General features: G+C 33.0%; 1 pseudogene; it reads right to left on the minus strand.

Annotated features, from left to right (window-relative positions):
- Nucleotides 1-4,620: 4,620 nt before the first annotated feature.
- LOC132902498 (uncharacterized) lies at nucleotides 4,621-5,675 on the minus strand (annotated as a pseudogene).
- Between the last annotated feature and the right edge of the window lie 1,019 nt (nucleotides 5,676-6,694).

Raw genomic sequence — 6,694 nt, forward strand, 5'->3', positions numbered from 1 at the left:
TTTAACACTTATTTAAAACATTATCCGAAATTAACAGTCAATCAACAGTTCCAGATTAAAAATACCTACTGAAGTATAAATTCAACAAAATTTAAATAAATTCAAAGAAACAAGTTCTTTGAATAATCTAATTCCTTTACTGTTTTAAATTCCAAAACATATATGTATCTTATCCTAATTATTGTAATCTGTTATACAAAACATTAATTAATATTTACACATTTATTATAACAACTTTGTCTATGAGATGTTACTTTGCCACTTATTATCCACCCTAATGTTGTGTTTTGGGCGATCGCAGTTCCAAAGGGTGATTTGAGGAGACCTTCTCTAATAATGTTGCTGTAAACCTCAGCACCTAACAGAACATCGATTGGGTTAGGTGTATGATATTTAGGATCAGCTAACTTTAGGGTATTAAGTGCTGCCCAAGAAATCCCAATTGCCTTGGATGGAACAATAGTGGTTATACTATCAATTACATAGGCTTTAACATTTCTTATATAATCAGGTCTAATAAGAGAACGTATTGGTAAAATAACCATAGCTCTTGAATTAATACTTTTGCCACAACCTAAACCCGAAACCCTACAGTTTGTATAAAACTTCCTCAACCCCAGCTGTTGTACCATGCCTTCTGTAACGAATGAAGTTTCCGAACATTGATCCACTAGAGCTCGAAGAGTGCGTCTTAGATTTTTATTAGTTTCGGTTGTGACTAAAGCTGTGGGAAGCAAAACATGATTTGTATTTCCTCGAGAGAGGTGACTGCTAATGTGTTTAACATTCTCTTCTAACAATGTAGGTGAGTCAAGGTTAACTTGGCACTGATCATCATTCTCACTTTCAGTTCTATGTTCTTTTAATCTATTTACAGAATATTGATGTAAAAGAGAATGATGTCTCCCTTTACACGTGCCACAGTAAGTTGTACTGCGGCAATATTTCGCTGAATGATTTGGCCCAAGACAGTTATAACATATTCGATTAACTTCAGCGAACTGACGCCTTGCGCTGTACTCTAAATTAGAAAAATCTTTACAGTTACAAAGCCTATGACTACCTTTACAATATATACAAACTATTTCTTTTCCGAACATAGTTACAATTTTTGAGGAATTATTAATCATGTTACTATTTTTATCTTTAGTTATGTTAAAATCGTTTACTTTGGGGTCTAAAAATTCTAATGAATGATATCTTTTTTCTAAGAACTCCTTAAACTGTATAAAATTAGGCAATTGGTTCGACTGAGAAGATATTTCGCTTACAAAAGACTCCCATTGCTTACGAGACTCTTGATCTAACCTTAAACTAACAAAATATATAACTAAAATATCCCAAGACTGTACATCAATACCCAAGTTCTTTATTCCGTTTAACATATCTAATGTGCTATCTAATAAATCTTTAATGGCGGTGGCAGACTCTGTTTCTATCTTCTTTTTACTAAAAAACCCATTTAATATGCAGTTCACCAAATATTGTTTATTGTCATACCTGCTCTCTAACATCGACCAACATTGCGAGTAATTGGAATATGACGTAGCAGTTGCTCGGCTTCCCCGGTGATATTTCCCTTTAAATAATGTAGTTTCTGCACGTCGTCAATGGAACTATTGTTATGAACTAATGAAATAAAGAGATCCCGAAACGTCATCCACTCTGTATATCTTCCTGAGAAAACTGGTATGGATATTTTCGGCAGCTTCACGTTACCTCTGTTACTAAATGCAGTGTTGAACGACGACGACTCGGATGTAACTAAGTCTTGATTTGGATTGCACAATTTTGCTACTAAATCTTTTAATTCTGATTTGAACTCGATATAAAATTCTTCCATTTCGTCATACAATGAGTCCTTGAAATAACTACAGTCTGATATTTCCTTTATTTGTAAAAGTTTATAGTGGTTTGCTGTAAATTCAGTCCATTTTGCTTCTATAACTTGCAGCCTCGTTTCAATGTATGATTTTGACAATCTATCCTTAGGACTCTTTTTAAAGTTAACTTTGGACTTTTTTAATTGTATCATAATATTATTTTGCACGTTTATAAGCTCCATTGTTATATAAAATCACTTAAATTGTATTACTCACGCACGGCTCGGCTCTGTCCTTTTACCAACACACGATCTCTTCCGCCGCACTGCTGCGGGAGTAGACTTCGCTCAATGATGCTGATGCTATACCTCCAAAGCACCGCTATTGCAGCGCCTGGTATCACCGTCGAAGACCTACTGCTTCCTTTACCCCGGCACTTACACGAAAAACTTTGCTTAAATATTCTACTACTGCTTACTTCGATTCGGCTCGTAAGGACCAAATGTTTAGATAATTAGCCGGGATGTAAAATAAAAACTGTATGTTGGTAAAAATAAAGAAAACTATATTAAAAAATCTTAAAACATAAAAACAATCCTAACTATAATTCGTCTTAAACCTTGTTGTGAAAATTAACAAAAGAAGCTCGTCATTTTTCATTTTACAAAAATTTACTTTTGTTCTTAGCGGCCAGTGCGCTATACAACTTTAAACAAAGAGACTGCACAGTACACATTCGCAACTTCAAGCAGAGTATTCATTGAATTTGAGGCTTTCAGTACTAACTACTTACTTTAAATTATGAACAGTACTGTATTATAAAGTTTGACGACGACTGTACTGTCAATATTCACTTTCTTTATAATGAGTACAGAGAGGTCCAAAATTCTGAATGCATTTCAAAATTATTAGTAATAAAATCAGCAAGTGTGAGTATTTACGAATACTTAATACCCCATATCGTTATTCGTGAAGAATTACTGATCGTTTTTGTTAAACCTAACTACTGAACTTTCGTTATATCAAAAGCTGTGGTAAAATTGTCCACATTACCTACAAATATGTAACGAACTACGAACACTTGCGAATTTTATTTTACAAACTCATGGGTACTGTACAATGTTGAAGCGATTCTTAGAATGTAACTTCGTACGCATACGCATATGACTCATCTAGTTGATACTAGATGAGTCATATGCGTATAGTCCGCTAAAATGCTGTTTCAAAAATATAAGGAATATATATAAAACTTTTTTTTTTTTTTGTATTAAATTTACCACTAAGACAAAAAATACTAGTAGGTTTTGTGGATTCTACTCTGTTAATACCGGAACTAAGCTAATTATTTGGACATGCATGTTATAATTTTAAATATAACGTAAAATATTTTCATTATGGCCTATTATGCTACGAACAATCGATTTAAAGGGAGTTTGAAACAAACGTCAAGAATTTTAGAGGGATTTGTTGCAAACAGGGACTAGCAATAAAAAGCGTTATGCAATACGGACAAGACAGTAAGTGAATAAATTTTGGTTTTAAAAATAAAACAAAATAATTAATAAAATATTAGCAGTTTTATTACTATCATTGCAAAAAGCAGGTAAAAGCATTAATGTGAATGGAAATGTGATTATATTGATACTCACATTGCCAATATAATTAATAAAGCCTCCAAATCCTTAGGATTTGTAATGCGCAATTCCAAAAGTTTTAAAAAGCCAAAACCTTAAACATTTTATACTGTACTTATGTATGTAAGGAGCCATCTGGAGTACGCTTGTCAGATTTGGAACCCAATTTATGATATTTATAATTCCAGAATTGAGGCAATTCAAAAAAGATTTTTACGTTATTTATGTTTTCAGTTACATATGTCTTATAGTTCTGATCAATATGACGAGTTGTGTGCGAAGCAACATCTTGTTCCTCTAGTCACTAGAAGGAATGTGGCAGATTTAATATTTTTTTTCAAAATAATCGATAGTATTGTTAATTGTCCGGATATTCTTGCAAAAAAAGGGCTTTAAAGTCCCACCTAGAACTATGCGTAGTAATCCATTGTTTTATATTTATGGAGAACCGCTCATCTGTACAATCGAAATTCAGTAGACGCTGATATTGATATCTTTGATTTTAACATTTCTAAATTGAGGCGGAATATTATTCTTCTTTCCTAGCGATGTGGTTGATGGCTGACCGGAGATGATATCACAATAATATATATATATAGGTATATATATATTTAACTGTTGATAGAATTAAGTTCTTTTAAATTTAGCAACTAGACGTTAACTTATAAATTGTTATTGTTGTTTAGAGATTGATGTTACTTTTTTTATTGTATTAGTGTTTTGTATCTGTGAGGACCTATAATTGACCATTTGTTTTACATATGTTGCGCAATTTTTTGTAAACGGTTGTTGGTCTTCCAAATAAAATGTCAAGTAGTACATACCACGCATTATTCGATTTTATTCCATTGTTTATTATCAGATTAATTTTCAAGATCTCCATGTTTGGTAAATTTATTGTATCACGGAAGACTACTTTTCTTTCTTTTTATTAGCAAGGAAATTAGAATTGTCAAAAGCGGACACTTTTTATAGTAACTTTCCGCCTCTTAGACAGAGTCAAAATTAGTGCTAGTGCTCCAGTAAATACTAGAGATGGGTAATATTGGTAAAGACGGTCCAGAAATTTGGGAAATTGATCTAACATCAACAACAACTGGGAACAGAATTAAATCTGATAAAAGCGCTAGCAGACATCTCCATTCGCCATATAGAAAAAATAATCATACAACATTAAGAACTTCTTCAAAGCCATGTTCACACACGTGTTCCTCGTTTTCTTCAGGAGTGTCACCAAATCGGTTCAAATCTACTCTCTGTAATTTTTCCTCAACATTTTTATAATATTCTAAATTAGGTAGACTCCTTGAATCAGCACCAAAGTGCTTTTCAAGGAGTTTAGTGACATCTTCAACTTTGGCGACTTTTGGAACTATGGTATTCGGTTCAATTATCTCAGGGCGTAACATCGAAATTTTTTTATATTTCTTTGTCACTACTTACTTGGTGATAATTTCAGATCTATATGCCACTTCTCCTTGTACCAAAATGTTTTCGGTTTTAGTGCGTGTAATAAAGAAACGTTTAGATTTCATGAATGGAAAATGCCAGGATGACGTTGGTTTGATGATGGTTTCGTAACCTTTTTTCCAATCATATACGCGTATGCATGACAGATGAATTGCCGTTGTATGTTCTTTTATCACATTCTCACGTATCATCACTCTAAAATAGAAGTAATCACGACTCGTGATTACTTCTATTTTCTTCAGTTCCTTTTCTATTTTCGCAAACACACAGTCTGACGAAATGAACGAATGGCCAACTACTGGGTATATCATTTCCACTTTTTAATGTGTCTTGGAGCTTCATTATTTAGCCATTTGCCCAACATGGCTAACATGCCTGTATTTTTATTTTGTCCAAAACATCCATCACAAACCACACGCAAAATTGTACTTGTTCCTCGAATGTAGTGTTTGTAGAAAATGGTAAACAGCACTGATTTTATTTCATTTTCTCCTTTATTATGGACCACTTCATTTCAGTAATAGGAATAAACATTTACTTTATCAAGCTTAGCTTTTGAACTTCCCTCAACTATTGCAAAGTGGTAAAAACTGAATTGTCTATTATTATAAGACGACTGATCGGGTAGTTTCGGCAAGGCTTGATTTTTTTGACAATCAAATGTTATTGTTTTAATAGTCTCCTTCTCTTCTTGTAAAATCGCATAAAAAGCTTTATATTTTAATCTGTGAATTCGTTTCTGAATCATGGCCTCCTGTTTTTACTCAAATCAGTTTCAGTTTTAACTGTTTCTAATAAAAAAATACAAGTAGAGCAGACATCCGTTCTCGGGGTACCAAAACCAATATTGTAGTTGGTGTTAAATATGTTACGGAAGAATCCTTGCTTGACTTTCAGGTCATCGTCGCGTTCCTTATTGTACATTCGCCACATTTTGCATATGTTTAGATCAGGTGAAAGGTACAATCTCTTGGGTTTTGATCTACAATAATGACTCTCTTCTCCTTTAAATTTCTCGATAAACCACTGAACAGACAGTTTTTTAGCTTCAAAGACGTAGCTCCTGCGATTGCCGCCTCTATTTTCAGTGGGATGATTGCCTCCACTCTTGTAATACCTACTCACAACACCCTTCACCTGATCTTTTTTTAATTTGAGAGCATTAAGAAACGTATTCTGGCAAACAGGTATCATAGATCCACGATTGTTAACAATATGATATTTGATGGCAATCTGCCTCCTGGTATTTTTGCTTTTTTAGCTCGGGTAACAAAGCAATATTTTAATAAAAAAGAATCTTGTGAAATTTTAGAAGTACATTTATAAAAGTTTCGATGAAATCTTATGATGTCTTGGCGAGTCACAATGGTGCATTTGAAAGCCTTTCTATTATGTGCGCAAATAGGAAACTTTGGAAGACTTTTGGCTTCATAACTGAAATAAAAGAATATGTTTACGTTAATAAAGAAAAAAATACAAGACGAATCTAAAAGTACTTACCTTTGGTCAATTTTGTGCTACATACTTTACAGCATAGTTCATTACATAGTTTAAAAAAATTCGAGTTCCCCAAAACATACATACATAAATATATAGATAGATATAACTCTGTACACCGAAAGAAAAATATAGCACACGGAAATAATTTTAGATTAACTGAGTAGGTACGATGGATACCACACCTACAATTGTACTCGTAATACATAAAATAGACTATTTTTAATGCAAACAAACAAACAAAACACCAAATCTTTCCTCTTTATAATA

Source organism: Amyelois transitella, chromosome 14 (assembly GCF_032362555.1).
Source record: "Amyelois transitella isolate CPQ chromosome 14, ilAmyTran1.1, whole genome shotgun sequence".
NCBI lineage: Eukaryota > Metazoa > Arthropoda > Insecta > Lepidoptera > Pyralidae > Amyelois > Amyelois transitella.